Here is a 23517-nt window from a genome sequence, read left to right on the forward strand (position 1 = left end):
CAGTGAGAACAGCCTACCTCACCACCCCTTGTTGTAAATATTTTTGTCCACCCTAAGCGTGGAAGGGTATTCTCAGATGTGAGACCCTTGCTCATTGCACCATCAGGATTCAAGCAAACCGGGCCGAAGACGGCTGTAATGCCAGAAACCGGTCCCCGGGAGCTTGTTTCCTTCCCAGTGTAAGAATTGGCTTTTGTAGTTTGGTTTGCCCTGTTCCCATCATGCACTGGGACAGGAACAGACTAATTTGCATACAGCCAGGTTCTGAAACTGGGATGGTGCAGTGAGCTAAAAAACGGTGTTGGATCTAGCCCTGATCTTTTGACTGGGTGAGAGCCTTCTGCTTAATTCAGAGACTCTGTCCCTCACCACCCCTTGTTGTAAATATTTTTGTCCACCCTAAGCGTGGAAGGGTATTCTCAGATGTGAGACCCTTGCTCATTGCACCATCAGGATTCAAGCAAACCGGGCCGAAGACGGCTGTAATGCCAGAAACCGGTCCCCGGGAGCTTGTTTCCTTCCCAGTGTAAGAATTGGCTTTTGTAGTTTGGTTTGCCCTGTTCCCATCATGCACTGGGACAGGAACAGACTAATTTGCATACAGCCAGGTTCTGAAACTGGGATGGTGCAGTGAGCTAAAAAACGGTGTTGGATCTAGCCCTGATCTTTTGACTGGGTGAGAGCCTTCTGCTTAATTCAGAGACTCTGTCTCTCACCACCCCTTGTTGTAAATATTTTTGTCCACCCTAAGCGTGGAAGGGTATTCTCAGATGTGAGACCCTTGCTCATTGCACCATCAGGATTCAAGCAAACCGGGCCGAAGACGGCTGTAATGCCAGAAACCGGTCCCCGGGAGCTTGTTTCCTTCCCAGTGTAAGAATTGGCTTTTGTAGTTTGGTTTGCCCTGTTCCCATCATGCACTGGGACAGGAACAGACTAATTTGCATACAGCCAGGTTCTGAAACTGGGATGGTGCAGTGAGCTAAAAAACGGTGTTGGATCTAGCCCTGATCTTTTGACTGGGTGAGAGCCTTCTGCTTAATTCAGAGACTCTGTCCCTCACCACCCCTTGTTGTAAATATTTTTGTCCACCCTAAGCGTGGAAGGGTATTCTCAGATGTGAGACCCTTGCTCATTGCACCATCAGGATTCAAGCAAACCGGGCCGAAGACGGCTGTAATGCCAGAAACCGGTCCCCGGGAGCTTGTTTCCTTCCCAGTGTAAGAATTGGCTTTTGTAGTTTGGTTTGCCCTGTTCCCATCATGCACTGGGACAGGAACAGACTAATTTGCATACAGCCAGGTTCTGAAACTGGGATGGTGCAGTGAGCTAAAAAACGGTGTTGGATCTAGCCCTGATCTTTTGACTGGGTGAGAGCCTTCTGCTTAATTCAGAGACTCTGTCCCTCACCACCCCTTGTTGTAAATATTTTTGTCCACCCTAAGCGTGGAAGGGTATTCTCAGATGTGAGACCCTTGCTCATTGCACCATCAGGATTCAAGCAAACCGGGCCGAAGACGGCTGTAATGCCAGAAACCGGTCCCCGGGAGCTTGTTTCCTTCCCAGTGTAAGAATTGGCTTTTGTAGTTTGGTTTGCCCTGTTCCCATCATGCACTGGGACAGGAACAGACTAATTTGCATACAGCCAGGTTCTGAAACTGGGATGGTGCAGTGAGCTAAAAAACGGTGTTGGATCTAGCCCTGATCTTTTGACTGGGTGAGAGCCTTCTGCTTAATTCAGAGACTCTGTCCCTCACCACCCCTTGTTGTAAATATTTTTGTCCACCCTAAGCGTGGAAGGGTATTCTCAGATGTGAGACCCTTGCTCATTGCACCATCAGGATTCAAGCAAACCGGGCCGAAGACGGCTGTAATGCCAGAAACCGGTCCCCGGGAGCTTGTTTCCTTCCCAGTGTAAGAATTGGCTTTTGTAGTTTGGTTTGCCCTGTTCCCATCATGCACTGGGACAGGAACAGACTAATTTGCATACAGCCAGGTTCTGAAACTGGGATGGTGCAGTGAGCTAAAAAACGGTGTTGGATCTAGCCCTGATCTTTAGACTGGGTGAGAGCCTTCTGCTTAATTCAGAGACTCTGTCCCTCACCACCCCTTGTTGTAAATACCTCCAGACCTGGCTCTCTTCACTCTAGGAACCAGTGCCAAGAAAGCCTTAGTGGAGCGGAGGTTCCTGTTTGGGTGGTAAGGGATGACAAGGTTGTTGTTGATAGCGGGTCCCGTCTTCCATAAGGCCTGGTGCGCAATACACAGCACCTTGAATGCCACTCTGTGCTTCACTGGCAACCAGTGAAGACTTTTCAATGCGGGTCTGGCTGACTGGGTTCGCAGAATCTGCAGCAAGGTGCGAGCGGCGCAATTTTGCACCACCTGCAGCTTCCGGAGAGTCATCTCAGGAGCCCCTACATATAGGGCATTATTTGAGTCCAGGTGGGACTGGATGAGACCTTGTACTGCCACCTTCTTGGCTTCTAGAGGCAGAAGTGGGAGTACTTTCCTCAAAGTTCTAAGTATGCCAAAGCAGGTGGCGGACAGCTTGGTGGCCTGCGTGGAAAAGGAAAGCTTCTTGTCCAGCCACACTCCTAGGCTTTTAAGGCTTTCCTTGGGAGTTGGGGGAACGCCCAGAGCTTGGGGCCACAAGGAAATGAAAGGTACTGGCGAAGCTGGGCCTAGAAGCATGAGCTCTGTTTTTCTCCGTTCAGTTTGAGGGAGGAGTTGGTCATCCACTCCTTGACGTCCTCTAGGCAATTCAGCAAACCTCCCTGGGGTTGCCTGATGTTTTCTTGGGCCAATGAAACCACTAACTGAGTATCGTCGGCGTACGACACGATTTTGATGCCGTATGGTTCGACGATCCCAGCCAGTGGTTTCATATAAACATTAAATAGTACAGGGCTCAAAGAAGAGCCCTGTGGTACTCCGCAGCTAAGAGGTTTGCTGGTTGATACTGTGTCACCGTCGAAGATCTGGAAAGATCTGTCGGACATGAAAGAGTCGAACCACCTTAGAGCGTCGCCTGAGACTCTGATGTCCTGCAGACGTTCAGCAGGGTGGCATAGCTGACCGTGTCGAAGGCGGCGCTTAGATCAAGGAGGATCACTGCAACTGATCCTCCCCGATCCAGAACCCTTCGAGATTCTTCGGTGACCGCTAATAAGGCGGTTTCGGTGCCGTGCTTCGGTCTAAAACCTGTCTGGGACGTATCCAAAAGGGAGTGGTTTTCAATAAACTGGACCAGCTGGGCGTTTATGTATTTTTCCAGCACCTTGCTAGCCCAAGGGAGGAGTGAGATGGGGAGATAATTGGAGTGGTCGTCGGGGTCCAGTTTGGGTTTCTTCAACAGCGCCCGCACCATGGCTTGCTTCCACGCTGTGGGGACAGAGCATGCGGATATGGACGTGTTTAGAAGTTCCAGGATTACAGGCAGAGTGGCTTTGTGTGCCTGTATCAGAACTTCTGGTGGGGCTGGATCACGTGGGGAGCCCGATTTAACTTGGCGTGCTATTTTGGCCAGAGTGTCGAGGTCCAGAGGGAGAAAGTGCTCAAGGGTTGGCTGGTCTGGCAAGGGCGGGGTTCTCGAAGAGGGTAGATCGGTTGCCTCTGAAGATTAGCTATTGTTGGAAAGGTGGAGTAGATTTTCAGGACTTTATTGTGGAAGAATTCCGCAAGCTCATTACATTGGTCCTGAGTTTTAACCGGAGGGGGGGCAGTAGTAACACTGGTACAGTGTTTTATTATTTGAAAAATTTCCCTGGGCTTTGATTTGGCCTCCAGGATTTTGTCAGAGTAGTAGGTGGCCTTCGCCGTCCTAACCCCTTCTCTGTAAGCTTTTATCTCCTCTTTGTAGGATGCCTTTTTTTCCGGGAGAAAGTCTAGTCGTCAGGCTCTCTCTCGTTGCCTACAACAGCGTTTTAGGTCTCTTAGAGAGTCAGAAAACCAGGGCGCTGATTTCTGCATTCTCTTAGAGGAGGATCTGCGGAGAGGGAGGATCGAATCTAATGAGTTTGTGATCCAGCTAACATAGTTTCTGTCTGCTACACCGGGGCGACAATGGCGACGAGGGTGGGATCCACACACTCCCACTGATAAAAGAACGCAGCCCAGCCGTTTACACCCAGCCCGACCAGCGAGTCTGCAGTCCATCCCACCGGCAGCGCAAGGAGCGCGTGAAACGAAGACCGGCGTCGGGAGCTGCCAAGAGCGAGCACCCCAGAGGAGACAGCGCCGCTTACCCAGGAACAGCGGCGCAGGCAAGAAGCTCGTGCCCCGCCGTGAAGGTAACAACGAGGGAGCCCCAGACACCGAGCAGTGCCACAGCGGACGTGAGAGACACGTCAACCTGCCAAGACGCAAAGGAGCCGACAAAGCAGGGGTGAGTCCCGCTCCCATAACGGAGAGAGAGCGTGATTGTGGCAGCCGGTCAGAGAGAGAGAGACGAGCAAGCAAGCAAGAGTCTGGAGTAGCCAAGGCCCAAAAATACAGCGTCCTACACGGCGGCCATCTTGAAGTCAGGCCCTGGCCATTGGATAACCCACGACCTGAACACGGCGGCCATTTTGAAGTCAGGCGCCCTCCACTATAACTCACAAACTGCAACATTAAAAAGAGCGGGAAGCTCCTATCGGCCAAATCAAGCCACTGAGGCCCACAAATGTCCGATACTGAACCCACCAGTACTTCTGGAGGAACCATTACAGCAGGCCCAGCAACACAAGCCAACTCAGCCATGATGCCTCACGCGCCCATGGGGGCACCCTTCTTGCGACAGCCAGAGCCGCTGGCGCTGACGCCAGGCAACAGTATGGGGCCTGCGTGGAAGAGCTGGAGCGAAGACTTCGAGGACTACATTGCTGGGTCCCTGGTACAAGACCCCAAACAGAAACTCGTAGCTCTAAGAAACCTAATAGGCAAAGAAATAGCACAGATCATCAAGGAACTGCCAAATGCAGCGACTGCTACATATGAGGAGATAAAGGATGCCCTCGACAGACGATTCCTCCACAAGTGCAACGTGGACTACGAACGATACACGTTTAATCTAGACACCCAAGAAAAGGAAGAGTGCATGAGTGACTTCATCATGCGTATCAAAAGGATGGCACGTCACTGCGAATTTGACAACTTCAAGACAGAGGACGCGCTGCGACTCCGCATTATTGATGGATGCCAATCCGAATCCTTACGCCGGCGACTCCTGAAGAAACAATACACTCTTGAAGAAATCGAGGAACTCACAAGAATCAACGACCAGGCAGAGGAACATGCAAAACGGATGGAGACCCACAAGTCCGACCGAAAAGAACACGCCCTCCAGATGCAGGCACACAAAGTCACCAGACATGCGACAAACTCCCACAGATCGAACAAGCCAACCCACACCTCCCGAAGAACACCCTCCAGACGAGAATCGCGACACAACAGGTCCGGCAAGTCAGCACTTGCATGCTACAGGTGTGGACAGGACTACCCCCACTCAGGACAATGTCCAGCAATTGGTCAGCGATGTCACCGCTGTGGAAGGGACAATCACTTTGAGATAGCGTGTCAGGCCAAACAGTCAACGCGCAGGCCATCAATCTCTCGGCACGGCGCACGACACCATGCGCGTGCTATAAAGGGGAGAGAAGGACGCTCATCCAGTTCATCGAAATCCAGCACTCAATCAACAAGCCCATATCAATCACGAGGCCGCTCTACGAGTGCCCATCGCTCCCGACACCAAATAGTGGACTCCTATCGGTCACGCAGACCCACGTCCAGCGAATCATCATCACTCACACCTGTGTCACAAGACAGTGACGAATACATCTGCATGGTGTCGGACCCTGACCGTTTGAAACGATACCCCAAACTAGACATCAAGATCGGAAACTACCCGGCAAAGTTTGTCCTTGACTCGGGAGCGTCACTGAACTATATCTGCGCACTTGAATACTACAACATGAAACAGCGTCCCAAACTAGAGCCAGCAGCGGTTCGCATATTTACATGGATGTCACGAAAGCCGTTGCCATGCCTGGGTTGTTTTCACACAACACTTGCATTTAAAGACAGAAAAATCCCGGCCTACATCCACGTGGTAGAAGGACCAGATGTGGCTGATTGTCTGCTCAGCCAACCGACAGCAGAAAGACTAAAACTAGTGGAAATCCTTTACATGACCGAAGATGCCCCTGACATCGTGGCAAAATTTCCAAACCTCTTCAAGGGCCTGGGGAAACTGAATCACTTCAAGGCGAAATTGCACATTGACGAACGTGTGACACCCATCGCTCAACACCACAGGAAGGTGCCCTTCCACTTACAGCAAGCCGTCGACGATGAGCTCCAAGATCTTTTACAAACGGATATCATTGAGCGCACTTCAGGACCCACACCGTGGGTATCACCAGTCGTGGTAGTCCCCAAAAGGGGGCAAGATAACAAGGTCAGGCTGTGCGTGGACATGCGCGCACCCAACACTGCCATCGAGCGAGAACGCCACCCGGGCCCCCATATCAGTGACTTGATCACGAGACTCACTGGTGCCACTGTGTTCTCCAAACTCGACCTTAACAAAGGTTATCACCAGTTGGAGCTTCATGACAAGTGGAGATATATCACGACATTCACCACGCACCAAGGCCTCTTCCGCTACAAGCGCTTGAATTTTAACATTTCATCAGCTGCCGAAATTTTCCAGGAGGCCATCTGGCGAGTCATACAAGGAATTCCCAACGCATTCAATTATAGCGACGATCTACTAGTCTTCGGAAAAGACCAGACGGAACACGACACTGCTCTGGACAGTGTATGTCACGCTTTGCTGAATGCCAACCTGACACTTAATGCCAACAAATGCGAATTTCACAAAGACACCCTGAAATTCTATGGACACATTTTCTCCAGGGAGGGAATGAAGCCTGACCCGGAAAAGGTAGCTGCACTTGCCGACACCCCGGGATGTGAGTGATCTCCGCTCGTTCCTTGGAATGGCGAGCTACTGCGCGCGCTACATCTGCGACTAGGCTACAATCAGCTACCCACTACGAGAACTCACACGTCAGGGCCAGCCCTTCGAATGGTCCAACGCATGCGAACAGGCATTCGCTGAAATCAAACAGGCTGTTGGCTCGGCCATCAATCTCGCCTACTTCGACACGAAAAAAAGAACAGAAATCATGGTTGACGCCAGCCCGGTGGGCCTGGGCGCTATCCTGGCCCAGTACCGCGAGGACTCTGACCAGCGCCACATCATTGTGTATGGGAGCCGCAGCCTCATGGACACTGAAAAAGCGTACTCCCAGCCGGAGACGGAAAGCCTGGCTGTGGTGTGGGCGTGCGAACACTTCCACCTGTTCGTATATGGCAAGCATTTTACAATTGTCACGGACCACCAGGCACTCATCACCATCTTCGGCAATCCCAATGCCAAGATGCCGCCCCGTATTGAGCGGTGGGGATTGCGTCTCCAAGACTACATATATACCATCGTCCACAAGCCAGGGAAAGCTGAGAATCCAGCTGACTATATGTCTCGACATCCTCTGATCGTCACTAATGTCGCCCACTCCCTGGCCAATGACTACATCCACTTTGTCATCGATGCGGCCTGCCTTCCTACAGTCCCACTGGAAGCCATTCAAGAGGCGTCGGCACATGACCGGCTCGTGCAAACTGTCATGGCCCGCATCCGCACAAACTCCTGGCGCCATGTGAAAGGCACGCCTCAAGACTCGGAACAATCCCTCTGCGAACTTGTAGCCTTCCAACACATACAAGATGAACTCTCTATCAGTGACAACGGACTACTTCTGAGATGGGGGAGGATTGTAATTCCGCACAACCTACGCCAAGGGGTCATCAACCTGGCCCATGAAGGCCATAGAGGCAGAAACGCTACAAAGAAGACCTTAAGAGAACGCGTCTGGTTCCCCACGCTAGATCAGATGGTGGAGTCGACCTAAAAAAGACTGCATGACGTGCCAGCTGGTAAGTCGCGAGGAACCACCCGCCCGCTTCAAATGTCAGAGCTGCCAGACGGGGTGTGGCAGCAGGTCGCAGTCGACTTCTTTGGACCACTGAAATCAGGACAGTATATCATAGTCGTCATGGACGAGTATTCACGGTTCCCGTTTGCACACATGGTGTCATCTACTAGAGCAACGGCGGTCATTCCAATACTGTACGAGATCTTCGCAGCCTGGGGCATTCCCCTACGAGTCAAATCTGATAATGGACCCCCATTCAACGGCCGCGAATTCACAGACTTTGCGGAACACCTCAACTTTAAACATCAGAAAATCACACCACTATGGCCACAGGCCAACGGCATGGTGGAACGTTTTATGGGGACACTAAAAAAGGCGATTCAGCAGGCTGAGCTAAAACACTGAGACATTCAGCAAACCTTGAATGAAGTACTGAGGGCGTACCGTACCACCCCGCATAACACCACCAATCAGTGCCCAGCCACTGTGATGCTAGGGAGAGCGCCCCTCACTCGACTACCCATGATGAGCAACACACCTCAACCACAGACCGTAAACGTTGATCATAACACTCTAGTTGAGATTGATCACGAAAAGAAACTCAAGATGAAAACATACGCTGATCGGCGCAGGCGCGCCAAGGACGTTGACATTCAGGAAGGAGACTGGGTGATAGTCCGGGGTGACCGGCGAGCAAAGGCGGACAGCCGATATCTTGACCACCCTCTCCAAGTTAGCAAACGGAAAGGAACCATGATCCCGGCGAAGGCTGACCACAAGCAGATAACAAGAAATATATCACACTTCAAGAAATGCAATCCCCGCAATCACCGTGGAGCCTCCTCGAGTCAAACTTCAAGTGACTCAGCAAGTCACAGCGACAGTGGTGACCAAGATCATCACAGCCCTCTGAGACTCAACAATGACGTGAGCCATCATGTCCGAACACCAGAACAAGAGAGCCGTCCGAAGCGCCAGATAAGAAAGCCAAGGCGACTCGTTGAAGAAATGTGAGAGACGCTGAGACTTTTATACAAAAGGGGGAGATGTCATGTCGTCATGCCTGACCTCTGTCCAGGGAAAGGGCAGGCAAGGGGGAAGGGGAGGGACAGGAAACGGGAACCGGAAATAGAGGCAGTCTGTTAGCCAGTTGAATGCTGGCAGTCATTGAATAAAGGTGCATTCATAAGAGCTCCGACTCCCGTGTCTCCTTACTAAGGGCAGATGCGACAGCCATAAGCAAGGAGAGGACAGCTGACGACGGTCAGGGAATCATTGTGTGCATGAGCAGGTTACTGTGATACACTCGCAAATTGGACTGTTTTTGTTTCCTTTGTCAGGACTGTAAGCTCCTTTGGCCATGTCTCGGGGACTTTGACTACGATGGGAGAGTATAGTACTTACTGTTGAGAGAATTCTCAGTCCTCTTTCTGTGATTACACTACAGTGATCCAATGGAGTTCCATCTATCAGTGCTTAAAAAACCTGCGAAAACCCAGATTTGAACTGTTGAACACAAACCTGGCATTGAAGAAGGCATTCGCCGAAACACGTCTGCCAGGTATTACAACCGTGAGCACGCGCTAAATTGATGTGGAATAACCCCGCCGCGATTTGCTGGGGCAATGGGGAGAGAGCAGCGGATTTACTGCTGAATGGGACGCTTCACCATTGAAAGAGGAAACCACTGACCCTGCCATAAGCAAAGGGAGGACAGTCCGGTAGCTGACGATGGTCAGGGCATCATCTTGTGCACGAGCAGGTTACTCAGCAAAGCTCGCATATTGGACTGTTTTTGGCTCCTTTGGCAGGACTGTAAGTGAATTTGGCCATGTATCGGGGCATTGAGTACGGTGAGAGAGGGCAGTACTTACTGTTGAGAGACTTCTCAGTCCTCTCTCTGCGATTACACTACAGTGATCCAATGTTAAACTGTTAAACACAAAGCTGGCTTTGAAGACGACATGCACCGAAATGCATCTGCCAGGTGTTTGCGCAGGGTTTTTTAAGTACTGATAGAATTTTGCCGCATTATGAAAAATACAAACTAGCGAAAAAAACTTGAGGTGACCTGCTTACAAACTATGGGCCCCCTCCAGACTTAGTCAGGAGCTCTCTGGTCAGACTACTGTGCTGAGGACCCCCACACCACAGGGACTGCAGGGGCCTATGTTACACCACTGTAAATATGATGCATTCCTGCACTTTCATGCAGCACAGCTTAGCAAGATTGCTTGCTCCGTGAAATATTGATGAACTACCCCAACATGCACAGAATAGTCTGTGAATCAGGCATAGGGTGCTAAGAGTGGGTATCTTGTTTTTTGCCAAATGTGTCATATCATATAACGTTGAGTTCCAGAGCAGTTTAAAAAGGGGCTACGATCTTGTCCAAAGAAAAAACGATAAATCTACAAATACATGTACTTTACTAATGTTTGGGGTCGACGTTATCCCATCTGTGTAATGACAACAGCACAACTCTGCACTGTGTAACTTCGTTTGCTGGGCCACCCCAGAGGAGAAGCCATTGCATTTCCCGCTCCCTTCTGCAAGTCACCTGACACCTTGCCCCTCTCAGCAAGTCTCACCCAAGCCCTTGCTTCTTGCTGCAATGCCTCGCATGTGCTACTGATATTGTGCTCTAATAGGTCCTGTTTTTCCCACTCCCCTAGACTATGCTTGTAATAATACCTCTCCTGCACAATGTACTGCTGCTTTGTTGGTAGGGAGTTAATATGCAACTCTCATTTATACATGCATACTATCTTTCATCTCAATGGGGCCTTTCAGATCTGAGAATAATAATTTTCTTAGTAGAAAAAATACATTTCAGCAAAGTGGGTTAAGATAAAAAGCTGCTCTGCCGCTCTGAATCAGAACAATGACCTACTTTCTTAAATGTGATTAACAATTTGCATGTGAAAATAATATATTATAATTAAGCAATGATTTAATTGGTTCTCAAAGAGCCCCATAGGCTGACATATATCAGATAAAGGAAAAAACAAGAAAAGGAATCAATTAGGGAATGTAGATATATGTAGGTTAATGCGAAATGTAATAATTCTTGGGTTGTTAAGGCATCTTTCTGGTTTTCATAATGGAACGTAATTACAGTGGAATGGTTATGTACGTGATGAAACCCTAACGATTACCAAATTTGTCCATTATTCAGTGCTGTGCTAACGCTTGCACAGTGAGAAAGTAGAATGTTTTAGTAATTGCATATTTATATATCCTTACTGCAGTGTTTGGACAAAATTTAGTTTGAAAAATACCGGAAAATAAATATTGTGACAACAAATATTGTGATGTACAAATATTGTCGTCATGAATATAGTTTTTATATGTAAGTAATATAGTTGTAAATAATATTTCTGTATTTAACATCTGTTTCACTAATATAGTGGTTATACATATAGTTTTTTAATTATTTTAATGTGTTTTAATTGATATATTAATTGTATGCGTTACTATTGTTTATATAAATGTTACTGTTTTTTAAATATAGGTAGTAATTTTAAGTGGTTGAGATTTTTTATTATTTTTAATAGTAATTGATAGTGTTGTAGGGAGTTGTTGCGTTTGTAGGGAATAGGGTGGGAAGTTAATTAGCAAATAAATGATGATTAATTACTTAATACATTTTCTTTAATTATAAGATTGATATTTATAATTTCATATCTGTAATACTGACTTATTTTTGTTATATCTTATTTGCAGGCTCTTAGGTTTGTAGGGGTATGGGTGGGAGTTAATTAAGTAATCAAAGCACAAAACAATATTCTAAGGCATTTTCCTCTTTCTATGTGTGCTGTAGAATGAGCCACACATAGAAACAGGAAACAACGAGGAGAAATGTAGATATTTCTCCTTGTTACGCCTCACCTGAAGAGGCATAACATTTTGAAGCATTCCCAAGTCTACCGGTAATGGTAAATATGGGAATGCTCCTGGGGCAGTGTAATGCAATGCAGCGATTTGCTCGCTTTGTGTTACAAAAATTTAGCAAGCCATGCAGGGCCATGCAATGTGGCATTGCGTGGCTTGATAAATCGGACTTAGTAGGTATGTCACCCTTTAGCCCCCTTGTGTGGCGCAAGAGGGACGCAACTTAATGCTTAATCTACCCCTTAGTCTGTTCTTAAGGTTGCAAAAGGTTTTTGGGACGTGTACATTTTCATCTGCTGTTTCATTGAATGCAGGAGTAAACCTTGTATAGGGGAGAGTGCAATAGCATGGGCCAACGGGCCATGTTACATAATGTTTATGAAAATCAGAGGTGTAAACAGTGAAATTAAACAGAGACTTAGTATATGATTGTGTTGATATTTTTTTCTCAGAGGATTCCACTGAGTGAATATTAAAATCTGCTCAAGTTTAAGATTTCCATATATTCTCATTCATGTATATTCCAACGAATTGTCCATGTGACAGGCAACCAGTTGATGTGTTTTTTTTTGTTGGGAATAGGTTTTCATTCCTTTCCAGGCTTGGAAGGCCTTTAATACCATGAGCTGACATGCTGTAATGCTTAGTGCAAAAACAACAGTTGATGGACAGAATGCAGAACAATGTCATACATTCACCCCAGTGCAGTGATCTGGACTTAAATCCGTCGTTTTTTTGCTCACCATGCCATTCCAGTTTGAACCCGGCCATATCCAAATCAGTCTTGACCCTGTGCCCATGGGAACAGTCCAGCCTGAACTGCCAGGCCAGGTCCTCCCTGAACTGGAAACATGCACCCTGGGACCGGTTTCAGGCTTTCAGCCCTCATCAGCCAGGATAGCTTGATTCCAGTGCCACAATGAGCACGGGACTCACGTCTGAGCATACCCGTCTCACTCGGGGTAACAAATGCAAAAACAGTTCGGGCTAGACTGTTCCCATGAGGCACAGGGTCAAGACTGATTTGCATATAGCCATGTCTGAACTGGGGCGGCCTGGTGAGCAAAATAAGGATGGATTAAACCCAGATCTGTGACTGGGGGTGAATGTTTTGCCAATGTGCAACATTCCGTCCATCAGCTTGTGTATTTTGCTGTAATGCTTAGTACAGCATGCCAACTATGTTTGGCCAATCTGTGAGGCTGGGCTGTACTGGCAATCACGCTACCCATGCATACTATAAATTGAGACAGTGAAGTCCTCCTCTGCTATCACCTTGATGTTAAAGTTTTCACTTGAAAAAAAGTAATAGTCCAGTTTCTTGTGAAACATGTGGGAGCATTACCACAAGGTAGTTGAAAGACTTTGATAGATGAATAGATGGCTACTCCCCGTTCAGGTCTAAGAGGCAGTTCATTGCATTTATGAAGTAAAATCTACGCCCACTATGGCATGTGAAATGTCCGAGATCACGCCATTACAAACCACACTGCGAAACTGAGATGCCACTCAGGTAAAAATCCTATCAAGGGAGCATGGAACAACATGAAACTACAGCATGTGGTGGCTGTTGTTTGCGACATGCACGATTTTGCAGTTTGTTTTAGCTTGAAATTTAATTGTCATTTTAGTCTTTCTTTATTGAATGTTCTTGTTAACCATTCTTTTTTTCATCTTCTTGGTCAATTTTCAGCAGGCATATCGGAAATTAGGTGGCACCCGTTGTGTCTGAGTTTGCAAGCCGAACTGAGGCTTCCAAGAAAACAGCATATAGCCTCGGATGACTGGTGTGTCTGAGCTCAGGAAGTCCCGGCGTAGCCAAAGCCCGTGGCTCTGTTTGGCCATGTCATGGTGTAAGAGCAGGTGCTGAAATGCGCAGGGCATGTCCACAACCTGCCAGCTGTGTTGATGGCTGTAGAGAAGCTGCTATGCGCTGGATTGGGTGGCTCCGGGGAACCTGGTATCACAATGGTTCCAGCCACAAGCTGTCCAGCCGGCTCATGTGAGAAGAAGGACACTATCACGGCCGACATCTCATCATCCAGATTCTACCTAAGAGTGGCTGGGATGTGTATCCCAGCCACCACCATCAGCCCAAGCTGAGCGCAGGGAGAGACCCAGCCCACACGGATAAACAGCACCCTCTTGTCACCTATAACCCCACCCATTATGAGCCACACTTTCCACAGGACCCCAGTGGTCCCCTTCAAAGCCTGCTCATGTAAGACAATTCAGAAAAGGGGAGTGGTGATGAACAGAGTGTCTGAATTAAGCAGACCACTCTTACCCAGTCCAAAGATCAGGGCTTGATCCATCACCGTTATTAATCTCACTGCACCATCCCAGCTCAGAACCTGGCTATATGCAAATCAGTCTGTCCCTGGCCCAGTGCATCATGGGAACAGGGCAGACTAAACTACCAAGCCAATTCTTCACCAGAAAGGAGACAAGCTGCCGGGGACCGGTTTCTGGCATTTCAGCCTTCTTCGGCCCGGCTTGCTTGAATCCTGATGGTGCAGTGAGAAAGGGACTCATGTCTGAGTATACCCTGCCACACCTATAGTGGCCAAAAACGATTCAGAAAAGGGGGTGGTGATGAACAGAGTGTCTGAATTAAGCAGAGCACTCTTACCCAGTCCAAAGATCAGGGCTCGATCCATCACCGTTATTTATCTCACTGCACCATCCCAGCTCAGAACCTGGCTATATGCAAATCAGTCTGTCCCTGGCCCAGTGCATCATGGGAACAGGGCAGACTAAACTACCAAGCCAATTCTTCACCAGAAAGGAGACAAGCTACCGGGGACCGGTTTCTGGCATTTCAGCCTTCTTCGGCCCGGCTTGCTTGAATCCTGATGGTGCAGTGAGAAAGGGACTCATGTCTGAGTATACCCTGCCACACCTATAGTGGCCAAAAACGATTCAGAAAAGGGGGTGGTGATGAATAGAGTGTCTGAATTAAGCAGACCACTCTTACCCAGTCCAAAGATCAGGGCTTGATCCATCACCGTTATTTATCTCACTGCACCATCCCAGCTCAGAACCTGGCTATATGCAAATCAGTCTGTCCCTGGCCCAGTGCATCATGGGAACAGGGCAGACTAAACTACCAAGCCAATTCTTCACCAGAAAGGAGACAAGCTACCGGGGACCGGTTTCTGGCATTTCAGCCTTCTTCGGCCCGGCTTGCTTGAATCCTGATGGTGCAGTGAGAAAGGGACTCATGTCTGAGTATACCCTGCCACACCTATAGTGGCCAAAAACGATTCAGAAAAGGGGGTGGTGATGAACAGAGTGTCTGAATTAAGCAGACCACTCTTACCCAGTCCAAAGATCAGGGCTTGATCCATCACCGTTATTTATCTCACTGCACCATCCCAGCTCAAAACCTGGCTATATGCAAATCAGTCTGTCCCTGGCCCAGTGCATCATGGGAACAGGGCAGACTAAACTACCAAGCCAATTCTTCACCAGAAAAGAGACAAGCTACCGGAGACCGGTTTCTGGCATTTCAGCCTTCTTCGGCCCGGCTTGCTTGAATCCTGATGGTGCAGTGAGAAAGGGACTCATGTCTGAGTATACCCTGCCACACCTATAGTGGCCAAAAACGATTCAGAAAAGGGGGGTGGTGATGAACAGAGTGTCTGAATTAAGCAGACCACTCTTACCCAGTCCAAAGATCAGGGCTTGATCCATCACCGTTATTTATCTCACTGCACCATCCCAGCTCAGAACCTGGCTATATGCAAATCAGTCTGTCCCTGGCCCAGTGCATCATGGGAACAGGGCAGACTAAACTACCAAGCCAATTCTTCACCAGAAAGGAGACAACCTACCGGGGACCGGTTTCTGGCATTTCAGCCTTCTTCGGCCCGACTTGCTTGACTCCTGATGGTGCAGTGAGAAAGGGACTCATGTCTGAGTATACCCTGCCACACCTATAGTGGCCAAAAACGATTCAGAAAAGGGGGTGGTGATGAACAGAGTGTCTGAATTAAGCAGACCACTCTTACCCAGTCCAAAGATCAGGGCTTGATCCATCACTGTTATTTATCTCACTGCCCCGGAAGCTTGTTTCCTTCCCAGTATAAGAATTGGCTTGGTAGTTTGGTTTGCCCTGTTCCCATCATGCACTGGGACAGGAACAGACTAATTTGCATGTAGCCAGGTTCTGAGCTGGGATGGTGCAGTGAGCTAAAAAACGGTGATGGATCAAGCCCTGATCTTTGGACTGAGTAAGAGTGGTCTGCTTAGTTCAGATGCTCTGTTAATCACCACCCCCTTTTCTGAATCATGCTCATGTAAGAGGCATTGGGCAAGAGCACACACCCTCAAGGGTTAGAGCATGGGCGGCCATCACACCTCTCCAGTGTGCTTCGATAATAGATTCGTTTTATACAAAGGAAAGGGTTGAGGCAAAGAAAAGATGCACCTGCTTTAACCTGTGGCTTGAGAGTATTGATGATGGTGCTTCGATAATAGATCCTTTGCAATGTTCCCTTCAGAGGGCGGAATCTTTCATATCAGCAATCGGTTATCCTGCTCAGGTGTGACACAGGCCTAAGGTAAGCCATGCAGCTCTCCAGTTAGTCTCTATCCAATGGGCTAAACCAAGAGGCAATTAGAATTTCTCACTCTAAGGCATATGGAGAGGAGTCTACCATGAACTGTTCATCCTTCTGGATAGCACTAGCACATGTCAGCACATGATGAGTGGGCACATCATTAACTGTCCAGGGTGCTATGGACGGCTCTCACCCTCTCCATCCTCTTACAGTCTATGCTAGTTAAGGGGGACCATCACACACCCGCATGGACCGCTTGAATGGATAGACCTAAAGGGCTTATTTTCACGGCTATTTCATTTTTCAATAATAAATGTGCCTGTTCCGTTTATGTTTTCACTGTTCTTCAGACTTTGTTTAATGTATTTGGTTTAAACTCATTTAATGTTCTTATTTATTATAAGAAACCTATTTTAATCAGTTATCTAATGTATGTTTGGAATCATGTTCATATAACTGTACTGCAAGAAAGGGACAATGTGCAAGGTTGAAATCGACAATCTGTTTATTGAACTGCAATACGAACAAATCCAAAAACGACGCACATACGTATAACCAATGCAATTGGGGGCTTGGTGAAGTTACTCTGAGGTTTCCCTCAGTGGCACTGCAAGAGCGACATGGGCCCTGAGTCAGGCAAGTGAAATGGACCACTTTACACCCCATTCGCTAAAGAAAGAGACCTATAATTATAGTGCAGTTGGCCCCTTCAACCCCCCTGGGTGCCTGATTGATAGCCAGCCCTTGTTTTATCAGGTGAGAACTAGATTGTGCCCCATGGATGTATGTTCAATCACAGTTTCGGGTCAGCCCAATCACCCTCTGTCAACTCTGCCCAGGCAAAACACTTACCTTATAGGACTCAGGTCATTACCAGTTGGAGACCACCACCTCTGACGCCTATATATAGTGACAGGCAGTAACTACCTGCTGATTACAGGGTCATCATTCTTCATCTATACTCGTCCCCTGCTTACTGTCATCCATTACTCCCTAGCCCCACACCGCTGTTCCATTCGAGCCCATTTTTTTTTACGTTGATATTTTTTTAACTCCTTTTACAAATTTATTCATGAGGGCCCAGCAGCTGGAAAGTGCTAATAAGCTATTTTCAGATACTTTTGCGTTCATGCACATTGTTACTACGTTTACTTTGCTGTTCTAAAACGATTTTCGATCATGTTGAAATTGTAAATTAAAAACGCAGATTTGGTCACCTGCATCATAGCGGATGTATATCCATGCAGGGCTTTAAGTGGGCTGGTGCTCAGCACTGGCAGTTCTATAAAGCAGGTTCCGAACCGAGTCTCTATCGGGCTCTCCCAGCCTTTCCACTCTGCCCTCAGGATGGAAAAAAAAATAATCTTACCTCTGCAGCGATACCATACTTAACTGCTTTTGAGGTAATTTCAAAGGCACTCGCTATAGTTCTTTCACAGTCTCATCATTTCAGAACTGACGCATTGTCAATGTTCTATACATCAAAGACATCGGGGCAGATTTATGTTGGACTTGCGCTACGTTTGCGTCACGCGACGGCGGCGTAAACGTGGCACATCCCTGCGACCCATTTACAACGTGACGCATCTAGGCAGATGCGTCACTTTGTAAAGCCCTGCGCCACATGTGGGCGTTCCGGCGCAGGGTGGGCGTTCCGGGGCAGGTGCGCCTCGCAAAAAAGTGGCTGAGTGAAATCTACAAGATTTTAGGCCAATAATACGTCAAAACCCTGCGCCTGCTTGAAGCAGGCATAAGGCTTGACGCAGCATTGGACAGATAGGGCACCCCCGAGCCTTGCTGTAGCTGCGTCACGCTTGCGACGCAACTCCAGCAATGCGCCACCTTTACGGCACAGATGCGTGACGCATCTGTGCCGTATGTGTGACGCATCTGTGCCGTTTTTGCCCCATGGTGCGCCGCACTGTAAATGAGGCTCACCATGGGTGGCGGAGCACAATAACTGGCGCATCCCTAGGGATGCGCCAGTTATTGTAAATCTGCCCCATAGTTGTTGCTGATTCATCTTACACAAACAAAAAACCCTCGGAAAAGCCAATAGCCCTGGTTTGTTGTAGGAGTAATATTATTTGTTGCATCAGTATTATATATATGTATGCAATGACAAAAGCAGTAAAATACTAGTTGGGCGGAACACCATTCTTAGCACAGATTTTGCCCTTGCGTATATTTAAGCCATGCTCAAATAGCATCGGCTGCGGCATGCTCGGGAATTTTCAATTCCCCTCACGGAGTACCTCAGGGCTTCATCCTTAGCCCGCTTTTTTTCAATCTATACCTTAGACCCCTAGCGGATCTAGTGGAAAAAGCGGGTCTTACCTTCATGTCGTATGCTGACGATTCTCAGATTGTTTTTTCACTGTCTGAACCCCAAACCTCTTCTTCATCTCTCCTTAAAGCTGGCCTTCTGTCCATTTTCAACTGGATGTCAACCAACCAGTTGAAATTAAATGGAGATAAGACGGAGATTCTCCTTCTGGGCAGGCAACCTGAGCTCTGGAGCTCATTACATTGGCCTGCCCAGATGGGAAATCTCCCTACACCAGTGCCTCATGCTAGAAATCTGGGTGTAATCCTGGACAATTCATTGTCCATGAAACAGCAGGTTAACAAAGTAGTGAGCCTCTGCTTTACCATCATGAGGTGGCTCAAGAAGATCCTCTGGGTGCTGCCTAGCTCCATGCAGAAAACGGTGGTCAATGCCTTAATTACATCTCGGCTTGACTACGGGAACATCCTGTATCTAGGTGCAAACAAGGCAGTTACAAAGAGACTGCAGCTTGTACAAAATGCGGCTGCTCGTCTACTTTGCAGCATACCTAAAAACAGCAGCGTGTCCCCCCACCTGCGCGAACTGCACTGGTTGAGGGTTGAGAATGGTATTAAGTTTAAAGCCTTAAACTATTGTTTAAAATCAAAGCATGTACCGCTCCCAAATATTGGCAGTCACTAGCTTCTCCTTACATCCCTAAAAGAAACCTACGATCTAAATCAGCGGAAAAATTCTGTGTTCCCAGATTCAAGCTGGCCAGGATGGGAGGAAGATCTTTTGCCCACCTGGGTCCTGTTATCTGGAACACACTCCCAATTCACATACGAAAGGAGCAAAGCCTTCTCAGGTTTCGAAAGGAGATAAAGACCTGGTTGTTCGACCAATAACCTGAACGACCTCTGCCGTATACTCCATCTACCATGATGTGTTCTAGGCACCGGGAAACCCTTTTTGGGTAGCTGTTTTGCGCCATATAAGTTTATAAAATAAAATGAATAAATAAAATAAATGCCCATTATTACATCGGCCAAGCCGCTTTGAGGGACCTCCTAGTTTTTTCATTTCACTTAAGGACCGTATGAATGTGACCATCTTGGGATGGATTAATGCAAACGCATGCATTGGGATGCATTCGTACTTGAGGGCACACCGAAGTTCCCGTCCGTCCATGACCATTAAATAAAGTCGTAGTGTAGTCAGGGCACAAGTCGGGGGTACACGCAGGTACACGACGTCCACCCACTCTTTCACCGGGTGGACACCATCCCCCCTGCAAGACGTTTGGCCCACAGAAAAAGGCTGAACGTGTCCTGGTGTAAGTTTCAGATACCGGGACACATTCAGCAGTGCCTGCACGTTGACTGCTTTCAATTCCCGGCAGCAACGTGCAGGCAGCAAGGGAGATTTTCTTTTCACCTCCAGCTGGATCGAAGTTAAGGGGACATCAGGCCTCCTTTTGTTTAAATATCCTGATTGGGGGCGGCCTGGAACCTCACACTTAAATGTAACGCACACTTTTGTCATTGTTCAGTCCCTGTGTATAAGAGATGCATGCATGGTAAGAACGTCACGTGTGTTTGTTTGCCCCAGTAGTTCCATAAATAACTATTTCAATAGCAAGATTGTATTTCTTTCATAGCACTATGCAACCCAATGCAGGGTGTCAGAGCTCTTTACGTAACATACACATTATACATTGACACCAAATCATGTACATGAGTAAATCAATGTTCAAGACGAGTTACATGAGATAGTGAGGGTTAAAAGGTGCAGGAGTCACATGTCCTTCATACCTCACAGTGGTTTTTTACATGGATTAGAATTTATGAACTGCAGGTGACAAACAGATCTCTGTGTTAAAAGCAGTAACCCACTTTACAATCTACATAAAATAAAAACTTGTCACCTGCACGTTAGATGATGTGCTTTGCAGGAGACAAATTCACCTTCACTTCTACTTTGATTCAAATATTGGACTTTATAAAACACAGATCCCTCCAGTAAGTGCAGTAAGCACCATAGTTATCTCACCATTATTACTATTACCTAAGATTTACTGGGCACCTTCAAAGCAGATGCCTTAACCCAATCAAATGTTTTAAAATGTAAACATTGAAACAAATTAAGCATAACAGATCAACTACCATGTTTCTCCTTGTTGACAATTTCTTTGTGGCAGGGTTAAAACAATAAATGCATTAGTTGAGGCACAGATTTTTTGTCGGAATTGTGCCACTTTTTTGGTACAACCTGACGCCAAATCTCATTTGTTAACTCTCATAATGCACTTCACTGTACTCATAATATACCTGATAAACATATGTGTAAGGTCACATCTTGTGATGTCACTTCCAGTGAGGTCACTTCCTGTGATGTCACATACAATGTCACGCATGCGCTGTGATGGCGCACGTCATGATTTCACTTGCATACTGCCTAACCTGGCTAGTCCCCCCCACTTCTTTTTTTAGGACTTGTGCCCTGAGTGTAGTAGTTCACCCAGCTGGCAGGAACTCTCTGCCGTCTGGTTCACATACTCAGGAGCACACTACTCTCAATTTACTACAGTGACGAAACTGTTCTCAGATGACAGATAGCAACATAACAATCTAAAAGCCACTGGTAGTTGGGCTCTTATTTCATGAAGACGTGACAGGTAAGCTCCCATAACCGACATGAAGTTTGCAAGGCTCATTGCTGAACAGATTAAACCAGACCTCAAACTGGCGCACCGTACAAAAGAGCCCTCAGGCCCAGCCGCTGTCGGTAGTGGGTGTACCTGCAGGGCAGTGACGTGGGGAGGGGCAGGGTGGGGGGTAGTAATCTATGGATTTCGGAGCTTTACAGGTAAGTAAACATATGAATAAATAAAACGAATTTCGTTGCATGCACTGCATCCCCAAATCTGAGGGAGTGCACGCTACGAAACTCATTTTATTTATTTGTATGTTTACTTACCTGTAAAGCTCTGTAATCCATAGATTACTACCCCTCCACCTCCCCCTCCCCAAGTCACCGCCCTGCAGGTACACCCACTACCGACCGCGGGTGCTCAAGCCTTCTACCTTACTGCTTATGGCCTTTCCAGCTCGAGTGGGAGGCGTGGCAACAAGGTGAGCCCATATGACTGGAACATTGCTCCAATTAAATCTGTCCCCTCTCCCTACCCCAGCAGGTCCTTACAAGATTCAGGTCAGGTCTTCACTGGTGCGATATGGAATGGAGGGGAGGCTGTGCTTGTTTGAGGTGGGCGCTCAGAGTCACTGCAGAAGCACTCAGTCAAAGTGAGCGCAGAGTGAAACTATGTAAATGGGAGAAAAAAAAGCGGTAAGAGGCCTAACTGTCTCCTTGATATGACTTCAAAATGTTAAGTGAGATCACAACAATGGATGAAATCGGAAAGAAAATAAATCTATTTCCCCTTCTATTTCTGATAACTTTATACTAAAACTCAGGTGGGTACTGAAAATAAAATTCACATGCGGTTACTTTTCCATGTAGGTGTGCAAATGACAAATTTAGGGCTAGACCAAATAGCTAAAATATGCTTTTTAATTTGTACGTGTAATGTAAAATGTGGATCTTGCTGTCACTATAGATACATTTTCTAAACAAATAACATACGTATGCTTCTTTTAAGCAACCCAAAAGCTTGTGTTTTGGCAAGTAAAATGTTTTTGACACTGTTTCTGTTAATTTGTATTTTCTTATAACATTATTAAATTGCCTTTTATGTGATCTCTCGTGCATGTTATCATATATTTTAAACTACTTATATTTTACATTAAAATCACTTAAACTTGTTATAATTGTAATAACATTCAGCAGAACATCTGTCAATGTAACCCCTCAAAGAAGCAAATAAAAGCCAGACTGTTCAGTCAGCATTTGAACAGCATGGTAGGGAGGTTAGTAAGATTAAAGTCGAGCATACCGGGCAAAGAAAAGAAAACAAGCAATTCTCACACAAGTCACGTCAATTGCCCTGGGTTAAAAAGGCCAGACAAGACCAGGACTTTTGGAACAGTAATTCTACTTCTTCTTGTTTTTCAGCAAATGAACCCCGTTGGCTTACAGGCGGAGGTCTGCTGTGTTCTTGGAACTGGGTTTGTACAGCTGGACTCTTAAATGGGTGGGGCTTTCACAAAGTGTGCATAGTTGGCCAGTAGAATTATACAGGGTCCCAGGAAACACTTGTGAACTACCCGAAGCCAGTTTAAGAAGGACTCGCAGATGTGTAAACTTGGAAACAGTATGATCAATTTCTGTGACTGCTGCCTCCATGCTAATGACATCCTAACTTCACTTGCTGTACAATGAAAATTATTACTTACGTGTTAATTAATTTGTTTAAAATGAGTAGCCACATTTTTCATGAATATCACTCTCTTTAAACATTAAAGTATGTAGGGCCATATTTCTAAAAAAATTCTCGCAATGCAGCGAGTCATCTTGTTGAGCTGCGTGAAAGAGATGGGGCAGGAATGTTCCATGATTACATTATAGAGCACACTCCTGTCCTTTTCTAGCACTGGCGCACTTTTGGCAACATAGCGATACGCAGGCAACATTACATCATGTTGCAAGTATGCCTGTGTTGCAAGCAGGAATAATTTTGTACAGGAATAGACACCTTCCTGCACAAAAACAATCCTCAGAGGCATTTTTCTCTTTATAAGTGTACTGCAGAACGCAGTACACTTAGAAAGAGGAAACATCGAGGAGAAATAAGCATGTCTCTCCTTGTTACCCCTCTGGCAGCCACGGCCGGTAGTAGCTGTTA

Source organism: Lissotriton vulgaris, chromosome 3_1 (genome assembly GCF_964263255.1).
Source record: "Lissotriton vulgaris chromosome 3_1, aLisVul1.2, whole genome shotgun sequence".
NCBI classification, from domain to species: Eukaryota; Metazoa; Chordata; class Amphibia; order Caudata; family Salamandridae; genus Lissotriton; species Lissotriton vulgaris.